The 23,664-nt window shown below is 41.7% G+C and overlaps 1 protein-coding gene across 5 annotated transcripts in view; it reads right to left on the bottom strand.

Annotated features, from left to right (window-relative positions):
* Nucleotides 1-23,664, bottom strand: part of FRMPD4 (FERM and PDZ domain containing 4) — a 919,679-nt gene that overhangs the window by 814,528 nt on the left and 81,487 nt on the right. For 2 of the 5 annotated variants that reach the window (XM_085007332.1, XM_085007337.1), the window contains one exon: nt 7,482-7,640. The exons of 2 other annotated variants lie outside the window; for them this stretch is intronic. The gene's annotated coding sequence lies outside the window, so the exon portion shown is untranslated. Of the gene's footprint in view, nt 1-7,368; nt 7,641-23,664 lie in introns of all 5 variants that reach the window. One more of the 5 variants, XM_085007338.1, reaches the window with a different exon arrangement.

Genomic DNA, 23,664 nt, shown 5'->3' with positions numbered 1-23,664 from the left:
CATGAAATTGAAACAAAAACAGTGTGCTCGCCATATAAACACCTCTCAGAGACAATCTTCCTAACCACACACCTCCAATCAGGTTGCAGCCCTTAAACACCTCAAGTTAATTCTGGTCCTTTCTCTAAGATGTAGACGTCAAGGTGAGAGTAAATGTAAAAGGATTTTATCAGAGAAAACACTTGTGGCAAGAGAGAAATATGGATGGATGGAGCCAGGCAAGGCTGAGAGAGTCAATGCACCTTCACATAGGTGGAAGCATCCCAGACACCCTTAAGGTCTACGGAAGGTTCAGTAAAGCCATCTGGGAGTTCTTGAGCCAAGGGCAACCCACAAAGGCGTTTGTGTCTCCTGGAACAGCATGCCTTAGTATGCCCACCCTGCTCAGACACCGTTAGGGGGCAGCCCATGGGAAGCAAGATCCACACTGTAGGAGCTGGGGGCCTGGGACAGCGACTCCTCAGTGTAGGAAGGTCTGCGAGGCATATTCTCAGGGCTAACCCACCAATTCCACATAGAAACTCAAAAGCTTGTACCTATACAATAAATCTTTAGTCTCATATCCAAAATTTCCTTGATCACCACATAACCCGTATACAAACTTAATTTCCAGCATGTACTTTTTTAAAAAATTGAAGTATAGCTGATTTAAAATGTCATGTTAGTTTCTAGTGTACAGCAAAGTGATTTGGTTCATATATATACATACAATTTTTATTATGGTTTATTACAGGATATTGAATATAGTTCCCTGTGCTATACAACAGGACCTTGTTGTTTATCTATTTTATAAATAGTAGTTTGTATCTGCTAATCCCAAACTCCTAATTTATCCTTCTCCCACCCCTTTTCCCCTTTGGTAACTATAAGTTTGTTTTCTATGCATATGAGTCTGTTTTGTAAATAAGTTCATTTGTGTCGTATTTTAGATTCCATATATAAGTGATATCATATGGTATCTGTCTCTCTCTTTATGACTTACTTCATTTAGTGTGATAATCTCTAGTTGCATCCAGGTTGCTGCAAATGTCATTATTTGATTCTTTTTTATGGGTATGTAGTATTCCTTTGTGTCCATATACTACATCTTTATCCATTCACCTGTTGATGGACATTTAGGTTGCTTCCATATCTTGGCTACTGTAAATAGTGCTGCATTGAACATTTGGGTGCATGTATCTTTTTGAGCCAGAATTTTCATCATTTCTGCATATATGCCCAGCAGTGGGATTGCTGGATCATAGAATAACTCCATCCTTAAGTTTTCTAAGAAACCGCTATACTATTTCCGTAGGAGTTGTACCAATTTATATTCCCACCCACATTGGAGGAAGTTCCCTTCTCTCCACATTCTCTCCAGCATTTGGTATTTGTAGACTTTTTCATGATGACCATTCAGACCAGGGTGAGGTGGTACCTCACTGAGTTTCGATTTGCATTTCTCTAATAATTAGCAATGTTGAGCATCTTTTCATGGACTTATTGGCTATCTGTACGTCTCTTTTGGAGAAATGTCTATTTAGCTCTTCTGCCCCAGCACTTGCTTTTTTGACACTTGATAGGAGTCTAAGTGCCACCTTCCTCTGCATATGAGTCCCATAGGTGACCAAAATGCCAGTACCTCCCTCTAACATGTCATCCACCTACAACGCTCTGTTCAAGATCCTACCTACTCTGTATGCCATTTGAACACTAAAGCTGTAGTCAAAATTCCTGCTCTCACTCCACCTGCTCAATACCCACCCTAGGAGACAAATTCTCTCCTGCCTAGGAACCTTCACAAAACTTCACCTACTCAGACATGGGCATTTAGAGTATTAAGCACGACCCACTGTTTTACTTGTAAGTTTTATCTCCAGAGCACATCCCTGGAGACACTGCACATATTTCAAATTTGTATTCCTGTACTGTGATACAAATAGCAAATTAAATCAATGAATGAATTAATTAATGAAAGACCAATTCTGGCGTGGTGCATATGTATCAACCCAGGGCCAAAAATAAAGCTCAAATACCATCTTTATTCCTTATTTTCTTATTTTTACATTTGTGTAAAAATAAGATTTTTTTTACATTATAAGAGAAATACAAACTATTAAGCCCGAAGTAATATTGATTCTAACATTTGAGGCAAAAAAACTTCACAGACCTGAGAAAGGACTGCTGTAGTCATAGAGAAAGACACTCAGTAGAATTCCCTGACACAGGAGGTTGACCCAGTAAATGACTGCTTTGTGAGAGATTTAAATATAGGATCCTGGTGAATTAATTAAACAAGGCCAGGAGACAGAGGTGGCTCTAATGCCGCAGAGGCCAATGTAAGCAAACTGAAATCTAAGCCTGTAAATGCCTCCAGGTTCCAAAATCAAAATGCTAAGAAGGACACATGACAAACAGCCAACTATGCTTGAAGCCACAGCCCAGCAATTATTTCCTTACTTGGATCCCACCTTCTCTTTATAAAAGTCTCTCTCTGAGCTCCTGTCCATGGAATATTCCTAACCCTCCCTGATTCAAACTGATTTGTGCTCAAAGGAACCCTATGAACGTTGAATATGCCTCAGTTTCTCTTTGAACAGTTCGGGTGTCAGAGCAGGGAGCCAAAGGAGCCCCCTGCCAGCCCCCAGGCGTCGGTACCTGAGGAGCCCCTGGACCGGCTGCTTGCTCGCTGCCGCTGCAGGTGACGGGCGACTCCCTCGCGGAGCCTGGGGTCCGGCTCCGGCTTCGGCGGGACGCGCTGTCGGACTCGTGAGCATTTCTGCTTCTGGGCCGGGCCTAGACACCGGCCCGAATCGGACGTGTTCCCACTTAGAAACAGACCCGAATCTGGGTCCCACTTGCTGACTGGACGAGGACCGGGACACACCGGGTCCCACTGAGGAAACCGAGGCAGGTCCGCTGAGGAACTGGGTCCGACTTAGAAACCGAACCGGGTCCAGGGAAGAACTGGGTCCGAGTGACAACGTGGACCTGGCCCCGGGACAAACGGGTTCCGACTTAGAACCTGAAGTGGGTCGGGGACGGACTGGGTCTAGCTTAGACCCTGGACCGGGGCCGGGACCGGACGGGGTTTGCCTTCGAAACCAGAGCGGGTCCAGTGTGAGGCCTCGGGTGAGTGGAATTGTGTTTTAAGGTTATCCTTAGCAAAGATCGTCTTGAATTACAGTGGCCGAGAACTTGGAACCCTCTTAGCTAACCTTATCCAGTTACCAGGTGCCCCAGAGGAAAAGGGGTCTCAGCCAGGCACTCACCATTAAGGGAAGAGAGAAAGTTATTTTTCCTCCCCTACAGCTGCCAGTGAACCGGGCGAGACCCACTGGGACACCGCGCTCGCTCTGAATTCTGCAGACAGCATCCTGGGAAAACTGGCAGACACCTGGCAAAGGGTGGGATTCCTTCCAAGGTCAGCTCTCCCAGATCTGTGGAGCCTGGGTGAGGGAGGAAGGTCAATTTTCTCATTGTTCTATCCTTTCCAAATCCACAATGGCAGGAAAACACATTGGTGATGGGTCCTTTCCCTCCCAGGGAGAGCTACTGCCTTCTTTTTTATCTCAATTTGTGTCCCGAGAACTTGGCTTGGCAACTAACAGGTTGCAGACCTCAAACATACAGCTAGACAGAAATACCAACTGTTGCCAACTGTCAAGGGAACTATCTAAATCTTTCTTTCTTTTGGTTATTGTAGGGAATGGCTCTGGATCCTGGAGGGTGGTGTTTTGGGCACCCTCTCTGAGACCTCCTCCTGCATCCATGTGGTTTTCAATACTGCCAGGAATGTTCACTGCTTGACCCAGCTGAAACTGGACAAGATCCTCAAAAGGATTTTTTTTTTTTTAAGTAGCTGTATGGTTAGAAGCTGGCCAAATTGAAAGCTGATATTCAGCGCCTGACAGGCACTTTTTAAAGGCCTTCTGCACTAAGCACTATGCGCCGAAAGGGAAAGAAAAATATTCTGAAGCCATGGTGGAAGGGTTTACTAAAGTGTTCTGAAGACACAGAGTTCAAAATCCAGAACATAGGAATCTCTTGATTCCCATCTTAGTAGAAGATTTTCCCCCTAATGTAAAGATGCAAATCGAGGAAAAAGTAGTTGGATGGCTGGGTCAAAGTCTAGATGCCATGCGGATTGCAACACAACTGTACTTGTCTTAGAGATTGTGTTTTCACAAGAACGGAAATGCAGCTCTAGAAACAATTCAAAGCCTGCCTGGCCTTTTTAACCAATCCCCAGTCTCTCCTACTCACATCAAAAGGCTTGCAGATGCTTTAAAAAAAAAAAAAAAAAAAAAGGTGGATTTGGAAAGTAAAAACCCTTCTTGGAGAAATGTGAGATATAAATGTTCTACCTGGTCTCTAGGAACCCAGAACCAAGTCATGGTATGCAAATTTGAGGGAGATAATTCTTATCAGCAGGAGGGGGAGGGGAGGAGAGGGAGGAGAGAGAGAGGAGGAGGAGGAGGGGAAGGATAAACCGCTCTTTGGAACTGAGGTGAATGAAAAATCTTAAAGGTTTTCCCCACAAATATCAATACAAGCTTTAGCCATCTGAGCAGGTAACCTTAACTTATTCTATCTGCCAGAAATACAATTTGTATCCAACCATGCTTCTATAAACTAGTAGGCTTTGCATCACTGTATCTATCTCATGGCTAAAAATTTGAAAGAAAAGCTCTAAGATCTCTGCATCTGTCTGTCTTTTTATGTATGTATGTGACAGATGTGGGATATTTTTCTACCTCTGGATGGCACAGCTAAAATCAATTTGTAAGGAGCTCTATTTAATAGGCTTAAAAACAAAACAAATTATATACATCAAGTATATAATCAGAAATATAAAAACCAGCACTAGTGTTTTTCAAGTTCATGTGATCTAGGACAATCTGTGATAAATTAAAGCTCATTTAAGTTTGTTGGTTTCATTAAAACAGGCATGTCTTTAGAGTTATTACCATTAACTAGAATACTTTTATCCTCCCTAGGTTAACCAAAGTCAAATAAGGTCATATAATCTCTGTTACATAATTTGTCAGCAGGAAAGGTAACTTAAGATGACAGCTGGCTATTCAATGTCTCATGAAATTTTCATGAGTAATCTAAACATAATTGTTAAGAACAAGCCAATTAAAGAAGTATTAGTAAGATAAAAGTTTGTAAATGTACTTTTCAGCAATAATCTTGCTTTATGGCATGTCTTCTTAAAAACAGTTTCCATAGTTACTGTGGAGAACAGTATGGAGGTTCCTTTAAAAACTAAAAACAGAGTTATCAGGTGATCAGCAATCCCACTCCTGGGCATCTAGACAAAGAAAACTCTTAATTCAAAAAGATACATGTTACCTTTTATTTTTTTTTTTTTTTTTTTTTTTTTTTTTTTTTGTCTTTTTGCTATTTCTTGGGCCGCTCCTGCGGCATATGGAGGTTCCCAGGCTAGGGGTCGAATCGGAGCTCTAGCCACTGGCCTACGCCAGAGCCACAGCAACGTGGGATCCGAGCCGCGTCTGCAACCTACACCACAGCTCACGGCAACGCCGGATCGTTAACCCACTGAGCAAGGGCAGGGACCGAACCGCAACCTCATGATTCCTAGTCGGATTCGTTAACCACTGCGCCACGACGGGAACTCCCATGTTACCTTTTAAAATTGCACTCACAAAATCAAATACCTCAAAAAGATACATGCACCCCCAAGGTTCAAAGCAGCACTACTTACAATAGCCAAGAGGTGGAAACAACCGAAATGTCCATTGACAGATGAATGGATAAAGAGAAATGTCCATTGACAGATGAATGGATAAAGATGTGGTACATATCTACAATGAAATACTACCCAGCCATATAAAAGAACAAAATAATGCCATTTGCAACAACATGGATGCAACTAGAGATAATCATACAAAGTGAAGTAAGTCAGACAAAAACAAGTATCATATGATATCATTTATATGTGGAATATAAAAAATGATATAAATGAACTTATTTACAAAATAGAAACAGACTCATATATAGAAAACAAACTTAAGGTTACCAAAGGGGAAAGGGGTGGGGAAGGAATAAATTAGGAGTTTGGGATTAACAGGCACACACGACTATACATAAAATAGATAAACAACAAGGTCTGACTGGCACAGGGAACTATATTCAGTATCTTGTAATAACGAAAAATGGAAAAGAATCCAAAAAAGAATATATAGAATATATATGTATATACATATATATAATATCTATATACATATCTATAATATCTATATACATATCTATATCTCTATATAAAACTGAATCACTTGCTATACTCCAGAAACTAACACAACATTGTAAACCAACTATACTTGAATGGAAAGGAAAAGAGGAAAAAATAGTTTCCAAAATCTTTTTGGCAACTGAAAATTTTAAAGTTATACTGAGATTAGTTAAATGATGGCTATTCAATGAATATCTAGATCATTTCCAAGTAAGTTAAAATAGTGAAACGTTAATTACTGAGTATAGGTTTATCCACTTTGGGCTTTCTTTTACAGAGGAACTAAAGCTATTGGATTCTTTCAGTAAACATGTTTGTGCCACAATGAAAAATTACTAAGAGGAAGAATATACTTCTGGAAATTGTGAAACATATTTATAAATTTGCCAATCCACAGAAGGCTAGTGTAACGCTGCTTACTTCTTAGTTTTCACTAGGAATAAAGGATTCCAAGGATTAAGAATTCTAATAAACATATGTGATGTAGTTAAAACTACTTGGAACTAATGGAGGTGAGAGGAAACAACTGTGACCCTGTAAACTGAACCGGGTCCCAAATTCTTCTGGTTTCCTCAAACATCTGGCTACGACTCTCCAAACTCGTGCTTCCAGTTTTCTCCCACCCTTCTGATGAGGCATCCGTGAAAACAACGGCTGCCCTTGAACCTCCTCGGAAGGGCTGATACCAGGTCCTTCTCACTACCCAGATGACAGCCAGATTTTAGGGGACTGAACCTAGGTACGCATTCCCCATTTACAGAGGGCTTCCCCAGACCCCTGGAACTACCCACACACCAGCTGGAGATGTGACATTCAAAGTGACTAGGGAGGGTCCTCCCCGGAAGAGATGGCATCTTGAGGGGGACAGCTCAAGATCTTCATCTCCGGGATGAGATCGCCTCTTCACCTCGGGATTCCTTGTGCCTTCCCGCTACTGGCTTTTTCTCTCTGTCACTGCGTGGGGAGGCAATGCTCCTTAACGCTGACAGTGATCGCTGCTAATGTCATAGCTACACAGCGGAAGTCCCTGGACTTTCTTGCTAAGGAGGCTGAGACAACAGAATTGCTTTTGATTACTTGTTGGCTGAACAAGGAGGACTCTGTGCCATAGCTAATACCCCCTGCAGTACCTGGATCAACACCTCTCATACCGTAGCAAATAGAGGAAATCAACAAACGAGCCGCTTGGCTAAAACAGGTTGATGGCCCTTCAGGTGCATTCTTTGATTTATCTGACACTAACTGGTTTGATCCACGGGGCCCTGGTGAAGGAGTGTACTTTACTCTCTTGGTACCATCTTCCTAAGAGTCATCACCGTCGACCCCCTGGTGTGCTACGTTCTCTCAAGGTCTCAAATGCATGTTCACGGCCATCAGCAGTGCATCAGATGGTCTCACTGAGCTTAGAGAAACAGAAACAAGATAAAACACGAGGTGAGTAGCAAAAATAATTCTTATGCAGATCAGACATCATAACCTACAAGTTTCACAATGAGACAAGAACAACAACTCTATTGGCAACTGAAAGTGGCACTAATACTAATTTTTTGGTCAGTATCTCACCTATGAGAAGATGATCAAAAAGGGGGAATTGTTGAATTAATTAAACAAAGAGGCCATTAGACTGAGGTGACTCTAATGCCTTGGCAACCGAGGTAAGCAAACCAAAATCTAAGCCTAAGGCTCTTAAGTTCCTCAAGGGTATGAAATTAAAATGCTAAGGAGAACCAATCACAAACAGCCAACTAGGCTCTAAGCAACAGCCAATAAATACTTTCTTTTCTCTGCGTCCCCTTTTCACTCTATAAAAGAGCTCCTGTTGGCGGAGTACTCCTAATCATTTCCAGGTTGGCACTGCCCTATTCCAGTTGATTTTTGCTCAAATAAACTCTTTAAAAATTTTAATATGCCTCAGTTTATCTTTTAACAATCCTAATAATATCTCTTCACCTATTTGTCTCTTTTTTCTCAGGAGTGCTGTAAAGTCAAAACTTTGCATATAACTTTACAGTCGGCCCTCCATGTCCACAGTTCCTTGTCTGTAGAATCAACCAAGTGCAGATCATGCAGCACTGTAGTATGTATTTACTGGGGAAAATCCAGTATAAGAAAGACCCACATAATTCAAACCCCTATTATTCAAGGGTCAACTGTATATCCATAATTAATACCAAGAAATAAAATCATTAAACGTCTTTAAGTTGTTTGAGAGTCCCATGGCAGAGATTTAACTGTGACTAGAGAATCTTGTAAATTTTTCAATTAAAAAAAAAAACCAGCAGTGAAAGATTAATCTGTTTTCATGCCCAAGAATAACCAGGAATTTGAGCTTTACAGAAAGCCCTTAAAGCTTATCCCAGCTCACCTGCAGCAATGAAGAAAACATCTATTCCTAAGTTTCTTGAGGAAAAACCCAACTGACATCTAAAACTTTTATCTCTTTGGTGAGTTCATTTATCATCAGGTTTCAAGAACCTCATAAGATGCTTCCAAGACAGAAACATTTCTCCAAGACAATTCATCTCTTTTAAATATCATTAAAGTGTGACTGGCACAGAATCTTAAGGAGCTGACATCCAGAGGGAGAAGAACATATTACTAATGGCTACTCAGGTGCCAACTTACTCTAAGTTGCCAACTCTCTTTCCCAGGAAAACCAAGTATATCTAAGCAAAAGGAATTTTGATGATAATCAGGAGACATTCTCTGGCATCAAAAAAGCTGCCTGGCAAGAGATGACTCAGGATTGCAAATGTCACCTGAGTCATAGAATGGCTTCAACTATGCAGTCCAGATACACCCTAAACAAAGGTGAACATCAGGCCAAGATCCCATAGAAAATTATCCACCAAGAAGTTCTTCTCCTTACAACCAGACTGCAAAAGATAAGTAACCCAAGAAATGGTAACCATGTGTGATCATTTGCTTAGAACAGACAGTCAAGAAACATGGCAGAAAACAATAAAGAGAAAGAGAAAACAATAAATTGAGAGATTATTCTTTTGAAAACACATGCCTAGTGTTGTAGGCATGTATGTGTTCTTAATTTTACTTTGTCCTGAGGAGAATCCCTGTTGCATTTAATTGCCAATTTCACTTATTTAAGTCAATAATAATTCTTGGAGAGACAAAAGACCTGTACTCTGAAAACCTTAAGATGTGGCTGAAAGAAATCAAAGATGACACAAACAGATGGAAAGATACACCATGATCTTGGATTGGAAGAATCAATATTGTCAAAATGACTACATTACCCAAGGCAATCTACAGATGCAATGAAATCCCTATCAAATTACTGATGGCATTTTTCACAGAACAAGAACAAAAAATGTTTCAATTTGTATGGAAACACAAAAGACCTCAAATAGCCAATCCTCAGAAAAGAAAAAAAGAGGAATCAGACACCCTGACTTCAGACTATACAATAAAAGCTATGGTCATCAAAATAGTATGGTACTGGTACAAAATTGGAAATATAGATCAATAGAACAGGATATAAAGCCCAAAAATAAATCCATGCACCTACAGTCAACTAATATATGACAAAGGAGGCAAGAATATACGATGGAGAAAAGACACTCCATTCAATAAGTGGTGCTGAGAAAACTGGACAGCTACATGTAAAAGAATGAAATTAGAATAATCTTCTAACGCATGCACAAAAATAAACTCAAAATGGAGTAAAGAACTAAATATAAGACCTAATTCTATAAAACCTTTAAAGGAAAACATACACAGAACACTCTCTGGCATAAACCACAGCAATATCTTTTCGGATACACCTCCTAGAATAATGAAAATAAAAACAAAAATAAATCAATGGGACCTAATTAAACTCAAACGCTTTTGCACAGCAAAGGAAACCATGAACAAAGCAAAAAGACAATCCAAAGAATGGGAGAAAAATCTTTGCAAATGAAGCGACTCACGAGGAATTAATCTCCAAAATATACATACAGCACATATAAAGGAGAGGGTGCAGAGAAAAGGGAACCCTCCTACACTGTTGCTGGGAATGTAAATTGATACAACCACTACAGAAAACAGTATGGAGGTTCCTCAAAAAACTAAAAATAAGACTACCACATGATCCAGCAATCCCATTCCTGGGCATCTATCAAAAAGCCATTAATTCAAAAAGATATGTGTATCCTGATGTTCAGTGCAGAGCTATTTACAATAGGCGAGACATGGAAGCAACCTAAATGTCCACTGACAGAGGGACGGATAAATAAGATGTGATACATATATACAATGATATATTAGCCACAAAAAGAATGAAATAATGGTATTTTCAGCAACATGCGTGATCATGTGAAGTAAAGTTAGACAGTGAAAGACAATCATCATATGATATCATTTATATTTGGAATCTGAAAAAGGGATACAAATGCACTTATTTGCAGAACAGAAGTAGACTCACAGACTTTGAAAACAAACATACGGTTTGCCATAAGGGACAGGTGAGGGGGAGGGATGGGCTAGGGGTTTGGGACTGGCATATTCACACTGCAGTATATCGAATGGTTGGCCAAAACAGGGACCAGTTGTCTGTCAACTCTACCCAGTATTCTGTGATAATCTATATGGGAAAACAATCTGAAAGAGAATGGATGTGCGTATTTATACAACTGAATCACTTTGTTGCATACCAGAAATTATCAGAACATTATAAATCAACTATACATTGCTAAAACTTTAAAAATGAAAAAAACAATAATTTTTTTATTTTTATTTTTTGTCATTTATTTATATATATTTTTTTCTACCGTACAGCATGGTGACCCAGTTACACATAGATGTATACATTCTTTTTTCTCACATTAAGTGTGCAACACACAAGACAAAAGTTAAGTAAAGTTTTGTGGGGTTTTTAGTTTGGGGTTTTTTTTGGGGGGGGTGTCCACACCCATGGCATGCAGAAATTCCTGGGCCAGGGATCAAACCTCAGCAGCAACCTGAGCCACAGCAGAGACAATGCCAGATCCTTAACCTGGTGAGCAACCAGGGAACTCCTAAGCACGGTTAATAGAAGTGACAATTCAAATTCTCAAGCGAAAAGACCAGAACAGGCACAGCTAACTATATATATATATCCAAAGTAGGAGAAGGGCACAGGCAGAGTGAAGACATCAGGAGCTGGAAATGAGGATTTCATTTGAAGTGGCAACAGCAGCTACTCTAAACCATGGGAAACTATTTAATATAACAAAGGCTAGAGGCAGGGTGGCGGAAAAGATAACCTCAAAACCAAACTCTTAAAACCTGTGAAGAAAAGAATTCCAGGAATTCCCCCTTGACCTTGAACCTCAATGTTATTTCCGAAACAGTGATAAACTGAATAATAAAGCAATCTTCATGGCTTAGCCTCTAAAACATGAAAAAGCATAAACTCACAGACTTGGAAAGAAGCCTCCCTTACTTTATGCAAAACAGAAGAATTCTATTGTTCTAAGACGGTTTTAACTTTTAAAAAGTTATCCTAGAGAATGTCCACCTCATCTCAAGATTCTGTCTCTAATGATCATTCCAAGTGCAAAAGAACGAAAGTAAATATATTTTGCAAAAAAACTTAATCATGTGAAAACCTGAAATTCCTTTTTAACGCAGCATAACGACTTCAAAACATTGCAAATGGCTGTACTTTGCTACTTTGTGCTTCCTGCTTTTAGCTCTAATCAACTTTGTATTAAAGAGAATAAAAATTGATGTCCCGAATAATTTTGCCCTTGTCTGCAAATGTAGTTCTTCCCATGTGCAATAAGTGAATAATTTTTTAATTAAATGTCAAATAGTTCAGTTCGAGCATAGGAATAGCCTTAATAAACTTGTATTACTTACACAAATATTGAGGAACATAGTGAGGAAACAAATAATATTTTCACACCTTCAACTGTTTATTAGAACCAGGGATAGGAAAAAATAAATTATTTGACAGCTACATTTTAAAGGATTTCTGCAAGTATGTTTGCTTTCTTAAAAATTTGCATTATAAATGTGCCTTAGCTTATTAAACTTACCTTAGGAGAAAAGGAAGATGCATTATTTACATAAGGTTATTATAAATGGATTCAAAGTACATTTCACAGAATGCTTCTTTTCAGAATAAACTTTTCTGTAAGTTTTCATAGTAAGTATTCTTTTTTTTTTCTTTGTCTTTTTGCCTTTTTCTAGGGCCACTTCCACAGCATATGGAGGTTCCCAGGCTAGGGGTCAAATCGGAGCTGCAGCCACCGGCCTACACCTGAGCCACAACAACACGGGATCCAAGCCGCATCTGCGACCTACACCACAGCTCATGGCAATGCCGGATCCCCAACCCACTGAGCAAGGCCAGGGACCGAACCCGCAACCTCATGGTTCCTAGTCGGATTGGTTAACCACTGCGCCGCGAATACCACAGTAAGTATTCTTTTAAAGTACACATGGAACAGCCTATAGGATAGACTATACATAGACTGGGCCGAAATACAAGTCCCCCAAAATTTGAAAATGCTGAAATCACCCAAAATATGTTCTCACCATAGACTCTGAGAAAGTACTACTGGAGTGTGTCCCACTTACTAATGAACTTTGGTGCTTCCTCCTACTGCCACATAAATAATTCCCAAATGGAAGGTGTGATTGTGTGGCCCAGATGGCATTAAATGGCTAAACTGCAATAGCCCAAGGCCCACCTCATCCATCATCCATTTTTTAGCCTGATGGGCTAGACTCTTATTTTCAGCTAATCGCCAATGAAGAAACAAGTTTTGCCACCAAAACAAGGACTCTATTTAGGCATACCAAACAAAGAGATTTCATTAACTTCCTTGTGATAAAGTATTAGAAGCTGGGAACAGAATCTCACTGTATATTAGAGAGGGTTTCTGGTATATATTTACACCTATGTTACTGTAGGTGAACTGCATATAATTCATATTCCAAGGTGTCAGTTTAGTTATGATCAAAAATTTCTAATGCGGGAGTTCCCGTCGTGGCGCAGTGGTTAACGAATCCGACTAGGAACCATGAGGTTGCGGGTTCGGTCCCTGCCCTTGCTCAGTGGGTTGACGATCCGGCGTTGCCGTGAGCTGTGGTGTAGGTTGCAGACGGGGCTCGGATCCCGCGTTGCTGTGGCTCTGGTGTAGGCCGGTGGCTACAGCTCCGATTGGACCCCTAGCCTGGGAACCTCCATATGCCGCGGGAGCGGCCCAAGAAATAGCAACAACAACAACAAAAAGACAAAAGACAAAAAAAAAAAAAATTTCTAATGCCATCACTGTCATCATACCCAAGCTAAAGTCAAGTACTTCCCCAAGTCCTTTCTTAGCAAAATCCGTAAGAGGAGTTCAAAAATTAACAATTCCTTTCTTAGATGTTCACATCCAGAATAAAGAGCTCTTCTAACGGAAAAAATAAAAAGACAATCCACTTTTGGAGTTCCTGCTGTGGCATGGTAGGTTAAGAATCCAACTGCAGCAGCTCAGCCTGCTGTGGAGGTGAGGGTTTGAACCCCAGCCCAGAGCAGTGGGTTAAAGCACCCAGCATTGCAATCTATGCTGTAGCTGCGGCTCGGATTCAGTCCCTAGCCCAGACACTTCCATATGCCACAGATGTGGCCATTAAAAAAAAAAAGATAATCCACTTTTAAAAAATGAGTAGAAAACTTCAATAGACATTTCACAAAAAAGATACACAAATAAATAATAGATGTATAAAAAGATGCACATCATTAGTCATTTGGAGAAAGGAGAGCCCTTATATACTGCCGGTGGGGACGCAACATCATACAGCCACTTTGTAAAATAGTTTGGCAGTTTCTTTAAAAATTAAACTTACCAGAGTTCCCGTTGTGGCACAGTGGTTAACGAATCCGACTAGGAACCATGAGGTTGCAGGTTCGATCCCTGCCCTTACTCAGTGGGTTAAGGATCCGGTGTTGCCGTGAGCTGTAGTGTAGGTCACAGACGCAGCTTGGATCCCGCGTTGCCGTGGCTCTGGTGTAGGCCGGTGGCTCCAGCTCTAGCCTGGGACCCTCCATATGCCGCAGAAGCGGCCCTAGAAAAGGCAAAAAAAAAAAATTAAATTTACCGTATAAACCAGCAATCCTACTTCCAGGAATCTACCCAGGAGAAATGAAACCATTATGTCCACACAAAGACTTGTATGCAAACGCTCATAAGAGCATTATTCGTAATAGTCAAAAAGTGAAAATAACCTAACTGTCCCTCAGCTGGTGACTCTACAAACACAATGTGATCTAGCCATACAATGGAATACTGCTCAGCAAGAAAAAGAAACAAACTACTGATCCATGCTACAAAATAAACGAACCGCAAAAACACTGGGCTAAATAAAAGCCAGGCACAAAAGACTGCGTGTCATATGATTCCAGGTCTATGAAACCTCAGAAGGGCAAGTCCCTAGATATAGAAAGCAGATGAGCGTTTGCCTGGGGCTGGTGAGGTGAGGATGAGGGTGGGGGCAAAGGGCTGGGAAATGACTTGAAATGGCCTCAAGGGAAATTGTCTGGGTAATTCTAAAACAAGACTGGGATGATGGTTACATGAGTCTGCAAATTTACCAAAAATTAAAAAAGAGGAGTTCCTGTTGTGGCTCAGTAGGTTAAGAACCCAACATAGTGTCCGTGAGAATGTGGGTTTGATCCCTGGCCTTGCTCAGTGGGTTAAGGATCCGGCACTGCAGTGAGCTGCGGCAGAGGTTATAGATGTGGCCTGGATCCCACGTTGCTGGGGCTGTGGCGGAGGCCGGCAGCTGCAGCTCTGATTCAAGCCCTAGCCTGGGAACTTCGATATGATATAGGGGCCACTGAAAAAAGAAAAAAAAAACTAAACCATTGGGTCAATTTAGTCCAAAATCTTTATTTTAGAAATAAGAAAATTGCTTTCTTCGACCCATAAAAATGTATGTGTCTCATATTTGAACTCTGATAGTGCTTTCTTTTTTTATTTTTTTTTGATACTGCTTTCTAATTTTTCATGTTGAGGATCTTATTTCCCAAGGGATGAAGAATATGCCTTAGAATATAGGACAAGAATTTGTGCTAGATTCTTGACGAGTGACTTTGAAACAAACTGACTTGATTTAAATTCATAGGAATAAGCTTGGCGAGACTGAGACAGTCTTCTGAATCAGATCTAACATAGTGGCTTTTCTACTCATTAATTACTCAGCTTGTACTACTGCAAATTCCCCAAACATACACAAGAATACTCATATCCAGGGGCAAACAAAAAATAGCCTCTAGGGTAAAAACAAAAACCAAACCACATACTCCTCGCACTGTGAATTAATGTTCCTTTCTGGTTTTTATCATTAGCGATATCGAGAGTCCTATATATAAAATGAGGGGACATGCCGGGCAAACACTAAGATTCCTTCCAGTTCTAACATAAATCATAACCTCCTATTACTCCTGACTATTTTTTATCATTTCTACCCACTATCACCTATTTCCGTAGTAGTTGAGCATGAGTCTATTTTTGTCACCAGCCTCTTTCACCACATCCTCAGGAAAGTAAGGATTTTTTTTTCAGATCCAGAATAGAAGAAACAAAATCTCAGCTTTGAAAAAAAACTGAATCTAGAAATATTTCAAAATAATTTCTTAAAGACCCAACATCAATCTAAATATGAGATTACTAACTTAAAGAAATGACCAGTAGGATTTTTTAAATAAAAAAAGACATGCATTGAAATGCAAGTCTTTTTTTTTTCAGTTTAAAAATGAAGTGAAATATAAGCTAAAATAAAACTAATTCATAGTCAGTAACATAATATATGGCCAGAAATATAATTCATAGTCAGAAACACAAGCTCAGTTCAACATGGCAATGAGCAGTCAGGATGCTTAAACTCTGTCTGGAAAAGCTATGAAGAAAGTGATTTATTATTCTAAGTATTAAATGTAGGTATTGTTGGGCTCATATCATTTTTTTTAATATTTCCCAGTATTAAAGAACAAGTGAGACAGTGGGAAAATGGAAAAGTGATTCTCTCTGGGGAATGCTATTGAGAAGTTGAAAAATGAATGTGGATTTTGACTTTTCACTTTACTTTTTCAAACTGCCAGATATTTTTTTTCATGAATATATATACATCTTTAACATCTCAAAACTCAATAAAAATTATTCAAGGAGTTCCCTGGTGGTTCAGTGGGTTAAGGATCTGGCATTGTCAGTGCTGTGGCTTGGGTCACTGCTGTGGTACAGGTTCGATCCCTGGCCCAGGAACTTCTACATGCTGTGGGTGTGGTCAAAAAAATTATTCAAGAACAAAGTAGGGCTTTTTTTTTTTTTTTTTTGTCTTTTTGCTGTTTCTAGGGCCGCTCCCAGGGCATATGGAGGTTCCCAGGCTAGGGGTCCAACTGGAGCTGTAGCTGCCGGCCTACACCAGAGCCACAGCAACGTGGGATCCAAGCCGCGTCTGCAACCTACACCACAGCTCATGGCAACACCGGATCCTTAACCCACTGAGCGAGGCCAGAGATCGAACCCGCAACCTCATGGTTCCTAGTCGGATTCGTTAACCACTGAGCCACAATGGGAACTCCAAAATAGGGCTTTTTCATTCCTCATATGCATTTCTCTTGGAAGAAGGGGAGTAGTTAACAGCAATACTGAATTTTTTAAAAGAAAAAGCCTAAATTTTGCTATCAAAAATATTAAGATTCAAATTTCATAGCACCCCCAGCATATATTTGTCTTAAGCTTTCACCAGAGCATAACAATTAGGTTTATCTGTCTGCTACCTAGTGAGCAACACTATAGTTGGTTCTTGGTATTATTTACCATTTTCTGTCTTGTGCCTAGCACGCTGCTTGATATATACTAGTTGTTCAACAAATGTCCATTAAACTGAACTAATCCACTAATTTCCCACCTCCTCCAACTCCCATCTGTGTAATCTTCGCTGAGTCAGCTTCCTCTATTCAAAATAGGAGTGATAATAATGACCTCACAGGGTTGTTGATTAAATGGCATGATGTATATACAGCACTGAGCACAGTACCTGGTATGAACCACTCTCCATTCACCCTCACCTCTTTTAAAATATGTCTCTTCCTTGGAGTTCCTGTCGTGGCGCAGTGGTTAACAAATTCGACTAGGAACCATGAGGTTGCCAGTTCGGTCCCTGGCCTCGCTCAGTGGGTTAAGGATCCAGCATTGCCATGAGCTGCAGTGTAGGTGGCAGACGTGGCTCGCATCCCGCATTGCTGTGGCTCTGGCATAGGCTGGTGGCTACAGCTCTGATTAGACCCCTAGCCTGGGAACCTCCATATGCCGTGGGAGCAGCCCTAGAAACAGCAAAGAGACAAAAAAAAAAAAAAAAAATGACACTTCCCAATGGGAAATGGTACCAATTTTCACAAGGTAAAAAAATCTAGTCAGTTATGATGGAGCATGATAATATGCAAAAATAGAATGTGTACATGTACGTGTAACCGTGTCACCATGCTATACAGTAGGAAAAAAAATCGTATTGGGGAAATAACTATTAAAAATTAAAAAAAAAAATCTGCAGTCCTTCATCCGACTTTTAAATGCCACTTTAAAGGCAGCAAAGATGGGCCAGGAAAAACAGCCTTGGTTTGTGTATCAGGGGTCCCAAGACCACCCATCCATTCAGTAATTTGTTAGATGGGCTTGCAGGATTCAGAAGCAGTTGGACTCACGGTTATAGTGTATTACAGTAATCACCAAGAGGGAAAGACCCATCAGGAGGAGTCTGAAGGAATCCGTGTCCAAATTTCCTCCATTCTTTACCTAGCATCAGGAATGTATATGTTTCTTCCTCTGGCAACGAGATGCAGCAACAGGCATGCAGCATCCTGCCTAGCGAGGCCTGTCTGAGACTCAGAGTCCAGAGTTAATATTGGAGGTTTGTCACTTAGGCGTAAGTGACCTTTAACAACTGTCAAACTTCTAGATTCCCAGAAGGAAATGGATGTTCGGTGGCCCACATGGACAAAACAACCTATAGCTTAGAGAGTGTTTCAAAGGCAAAGTGCCCAGGTGCCCACTGAGGGCCAAGCTTGTAACGAAGGCCATTTAAACACAGCAGCCCCAGGCCTGCTATGTTAACTCTTCCCTGTATGCATGGCAAGTGATAAAGTGGGAAAAGAGGGCAAAAGCTACAGAAAAGGAGAGTAATCAAAATTGGGGGTAGCAGAGAAAGGAGAAAATGGTTTGAAAGGAAGAGAGAAAATGCAGTAATGGGAGAGCGAGGAAAGAAAACAGGAAAAGGGGGAGGGAAGGCAGACAGAAGAGAAAGGCATCACCTGGCTGACCCAAGTGGCCTCTCCTCCGGCCATCTGACCCTCTAGCACCCTTGCTCAATGCTGCTCCTCCCAACACTTCACTTCACTCCACTACATATGATGCCATGCCAGACATGCCTAGCTTTCATCTGCTCGGTTTATATACATATCCATTCCCTTGGTCCTGCTGCCTCCATGTAATCTGGCTGTTGTGATAGGAGAGAGAAGGGAGGGGGAGGGAAAGCCCAACAGTGATGAAAATAAATAGGAAAAGGCATTTGAGCTAAATGGAGCAAGAAGGCAAGCACAGGCTCCCAGGGTCCCTCTGAACTTTGAAAGAAATACACAGTCCTTCTTGTTAGAAGACAAGAAACACTGGGAAAATATCATGGCAAAGTAGTCTCTTCTGAGTGTATTTTAAATTACAGTGGCCTCTTTGATTTCTGAGAGGTCTTGGTTACTTCCCTCATTTAAATATCTGGAGTAAGTTGTTGTTTTTTTTTAAGTTGAAAGGTTCTAGGGTTTTACTCTTCCTCTTTTGACTTTCTGAGTTCATGCAAAGGAAATGATGATAAAGGAAATATTCCTTGCTTTAGTGCTTTTGTAATTGAAAAAATATGACAGATCCTTTTCTCACATTCTATATTTTAAAAACTGCTGTCAGACTCGGGCTTTGCCAAGTTTCAACCCCAAGTGAAATCTAACCAAGAAAACTGAAAGATGTATAAAAAGCAGATGGGTTATAGGTATAATCATAAAGCCTATGTATGTGTTAGGGTTTTTTAGACAAGCTTCTCTTTCTTGTGTTAAACGTATAATATTAATTATAATGATATGTATATAATGAAGTATATATCTTTTTATCATTCCATTTTCTTGCAATCAGGAAGGTTTCACTTTTGTGAAAACACATATATTTTCACCTAGATAAAATCCAACACCCTTGATAAGGGAAGAAATTAGGAGGAACATGATGGCTTTCCATTCTCAGTGGCCTAGAAGTCTACCACACAGAAGGGGAAGATACATTCACAGCTCCAGATAATGGCAGTTGAATAAGTGCAAGATATTTGCATAAGGCACAATAAACTCACTTAAGGAGAAACGTGATGGCGGTCAGACCCTTCTAAAAATAGAATGTGCTGCCTCATTGAGTACTTGCCAAGTGAGGGGCACTGTTACTGAAGGAGCTCATGACTGGAGCCCTCGTGCTGGTGAGACTCTAAGAAACCAGTGGAGGGCCGAGGAGAGGCCTGGGTGGAAGAGCACACATAGATTCCCACCAAGTCCAAAGACGAAGAATGAAGTGGGAGCCTGGGAAAGCTTACTGCCATGGGGTAGAGTCCAAACGCCTTATTGGGAGGGGTCCGGTTACCACATCTAACTAAAGAGGTCTAAAGTTCTCATACTAGGTGAAGTAAGTCAGACAGGGAAAGACAAATATCACACGAGATCACTAAGAGGTGGACTGTTAATATATGCTACAAAGAAATGTATTTACAAAAAAGAAACAGACTCACAGACCTTGAAAACAAACATATGGTTACCAAAGGGGAGGGTGGTTGGGAAAGGATGGGTTGGGGGTTTGGGATTGGCAAAGGCACACTTTTGTATATGGAATGGATGGTCAACAGGGACCTGCTGTATAGCACAGAGAAATCTACTCAATGTGCTGTGATAACGTATTTGGGAATGGATATGTGTACACATATGGCTGAATCACTTTGTTGTACAGCAATTAATACAACACTGTAAATCAACTATATTGCGTTTTTCCAGGGCCGCTCCTGTGGCACATGGAGGTTCCCAGGTTAGGGGTGGAATTGAAGCCATAGCCGCCGGCCTACACCACAGCCACAGCAAGGCAGGATCCGAGCCACATCTGTGACCTACACCACAGCTCATGGCAATGCCGGATCCTTAACCCACTGAGCAAGGCCAGGGATCGAACCTGCAACCTCATGCTTCCTAGTCAGATTCATTAACCACTGAGCCATGACGGGAACTCCAATAAAATTAAATTTTAAAAATAGAGGTCTAAAACTCAAATTTAGCACAGGCATAGAAGAGAATTCAGACTGGGTGGGGAGAACTTGAAGGTTAGCAAAAAGACGTGAACCAGTTAGTTTAGGCTAGACTATGTGGAAGTAACAAGTTAACCTGGAATCTCACTGGCTCAACACAACAAAGTTTCTATCTTTCTCAAAATACCCACATGTCTCAATGCATGTGGGTAGGGAGTCCTGGTCTACTCGGTCATTCCCGGCTTCAAGCTCACAGACGTCTGGCGCCTTCTAGCTGCTTCATCTGGGTCACAGAGGCTCAAAGTTCTCTGAAGACGAGGAACAGGGAAAGGCAAGGGCACGTGGACTCCTAAATAACTCAGACCTATAGTGAGGCTTCACCTCTTCTCATAACCCATTGGCCAGAGCTCAGTCACATGTCCCAACTTCACTATGAGAGAGGTTAGGAAATCCAGGGGAGGAAGTGGATAGTTAATGTTGCAAGAGCATGCACTGCCCAAAGCCAAGCCAGAACTCTTTGTCCAGGAGGAGGTGCCACAAACATCCTTTATCTCAGTCCCCCAACCCTATAAGGTCTTCCTTGCCCAGCTATTTAACATGTTCTGAATTTTTTTTTTTTTTTTTGTCTTTTGTTGTTGTTGTTGTTGCTATTTCTTGGGCCGCTCCCGCGGCATATGGAGGTTCCCAGGCTAGGGGTCCAATCGGAGCTGTAGCCACCGGCCTACGCCAGAGCCACAGCAACGCGGGATCCGAGCCGCGTCTGCAACCTACACCACAGCTCACGGCAACGCCGGATCGTTAACCCACTGAGCAAGGGCAGGGACCGAACCCGCAACCTCATGGTTCCTAGTCGGATTCGTTAACCACTGCGCCACGACGGGAACTCCTGAATTTTTTTTTTTTTTTGTTCTTTTTTTAGGGCCGCATCCACAGCATATAGAGGTTCCCAGGCTAGGGGTCAAATTGGAGCTGTAGCTTCCAGCCTACACCACAGCCACAGCAAGGCGGGATCCGAGCTGCATCTGTGACCTACACCACAGCTCACGGCAACGCTGGATCCTTAACCCACAGAGCAAGGCCAGGGATCGAACCTCATGGATGCTAGTCGGATTCACTTCCACTGAGCCACGGTGGGAACTCCTGTTCTGAAGTTCTAAATTCCCCTTGTTTGAGGATTCAAGCAGAAGCCAGGGAACGGCCCAAATCCAGAACACTAACCACAGCACATGTGGGCAAGGAGGTGGAGCAACAGGTACTCCCCATCATTGCTGGTGGGAATACAAAATGGTGCAGCCCCTTTGGAAGACAGCCTGGCAGTTTCCTACTAAATCAAATATACTCTCACGATACCATCCAGCAATTGCACTCCTTGGTATTTACCCGAATGAAATGAAAATTATGTTCACACAAAAGCCTGCATATAGATGGATATAGCAGCTTTATTCATAATTGCCAACACTTGGAATCCACCGCGCTGTCCTTCAGCAGATGAATGGCTACATTAACCATGGTACAGCCAGACAACGGAATATGATTTAGCACTAGACATAAACAAGCCATCGAGCCATGAAAAGAAGTGGAGGAAACTTAAATGTGAACTCTTAAGTGAAAAAAGCCAATCAGAAAAGGCTACGTACTGTATGATTCCAACTAGATGACACTCTGGAAAAGGCAAACCTATGGAGACGGTAGAACAATCAGTGCCTGTCAGGGGTTATGGGAAGGAAGAGATGAGTAGGCAGAGCACAGATGATTTTTAGAGCAGGGAAACTGTTGTCTAAGACACTACAATAGTGGATACATGTCATACATTTGTCAAAACCCATGAAGTATGCGACCCCAAGCATGAACCCTAATGTAAACTATGGGCTTTGAGTGATAATGATGCGTCAGTGCAGGTTCGTCAATTGTAACAAATGAGCCACTATAGTGCAGGATGTAGATGGTGGAGGAAGCTGTGCAAGGATGGAGGAAGGGCGTTATGGGAATTCTCTGTGCTTTCTGCTCGGTTTTGCTGTGAATCTAAAATGGCTCTAAAAAATAAAGTTCAGGAGCTCCTGTTGTGGCACAGCGGAAATGAATCCAACTAGTATCCATGAGGATGCAGGTTCGATCCCTGGCCTCACTCAGTGGGTTTGGGATCCAGCGTTGCCGTGAGCTGTGGTGTAGGTCACAGACGCGGCTCAGATCCCGTGTTGTTGTGGCTGTGGTGTAGGCCGGCAGCTGTAGCTCTGATCCGACCCCTAGCCTGGGAACCTCCAATGTGCTACAGGTGTGGTCCTAAAAAAAAAAAAGTTCATTTATTTATCTTTTTGACTCATCCACAGCATGCGTTAAGTTCCCAGGCCAAGGATGGAACCTCCACCACAGCAGTGACAATGCCAGATCCTTAAGTGCTAAGCTACCAGGGAACTACTAAAGTTTGTTCATTAAAAAAAAAAAAAAAAAAACAGGTGGGGCATTTCAATCATGGCTCAGTGGTTAACGAATCCGACTAGCATCCATGAAGTTGCGGGTTTGATCCCTGGCCTCGCTCAGTGGGTTAAGGATCCGCCATTGCCGTGAGCTGTGGTGTAGGTTGCAGATGCGGCTCTGATCCTGCGTTGCCCGGCCTGTGGCGTAGGCCGGCAGCTACAGCTCCGATTTGACCCTTAGCCTGGGAACCTCCATATGCTGCGGGTTCAGCCCTAAAAAGAGCAAAAAAAAAAAAAAAAATGGGGCTGTTCCTCTTCAATAAGGCAGTAGAAGGGATGTATTTTGGTGGGAAGTGAATCAGATGACCTATTCAAATCCCTTCTAACCCCGAGGATCTCTGATTTCTACGCTCTGTGATGTTGGGAGACCACTGAGTCTGAGGGCAGGAAAGGATTTTAAAAGTCATCAGACAAGAAGTTCCCATTGTGGCTCAGCAGTAACAAACCCAACAAGTATCCATGACAATGCGGGTTTGATCCCTGGCCTCACTCAGTGGGTTAGGGATCCAGTGCTGCCGTGAGCTGTAGCATAGGTCGCAGGGGAGGCTCGGATCCCACATTGAGGTGGCTGTAGCATAGGCTGGCAGCTGCAGCTCTATAAGACCCCTAGCCTGGCAACTTCCATATGCTCAGGCTGTGGCCCTAAAAAGGCAAAGAAATCAAGTC

The sequence above is a fragment of the Sus scrofa genome, chromosome X (assembly GCF_054392235.1).
Source record: "Sus scrofa isolate SSC_HxYL_T2T_F1_AM1 chromosome X, Sscrofa_HxYL_maternal_Yorkshire_Landrace_v2.0, whole genome shotgun sequence".
Taxonomy (NCBI): Eukaryota; Metazoa; Chordata; class Mammalia; order Artiodactyla; family Suidae; genus Sus; species Sus scrofa.
This window is presented reverse-complemented; position numbering and strand designations above follow the sequence as displayed.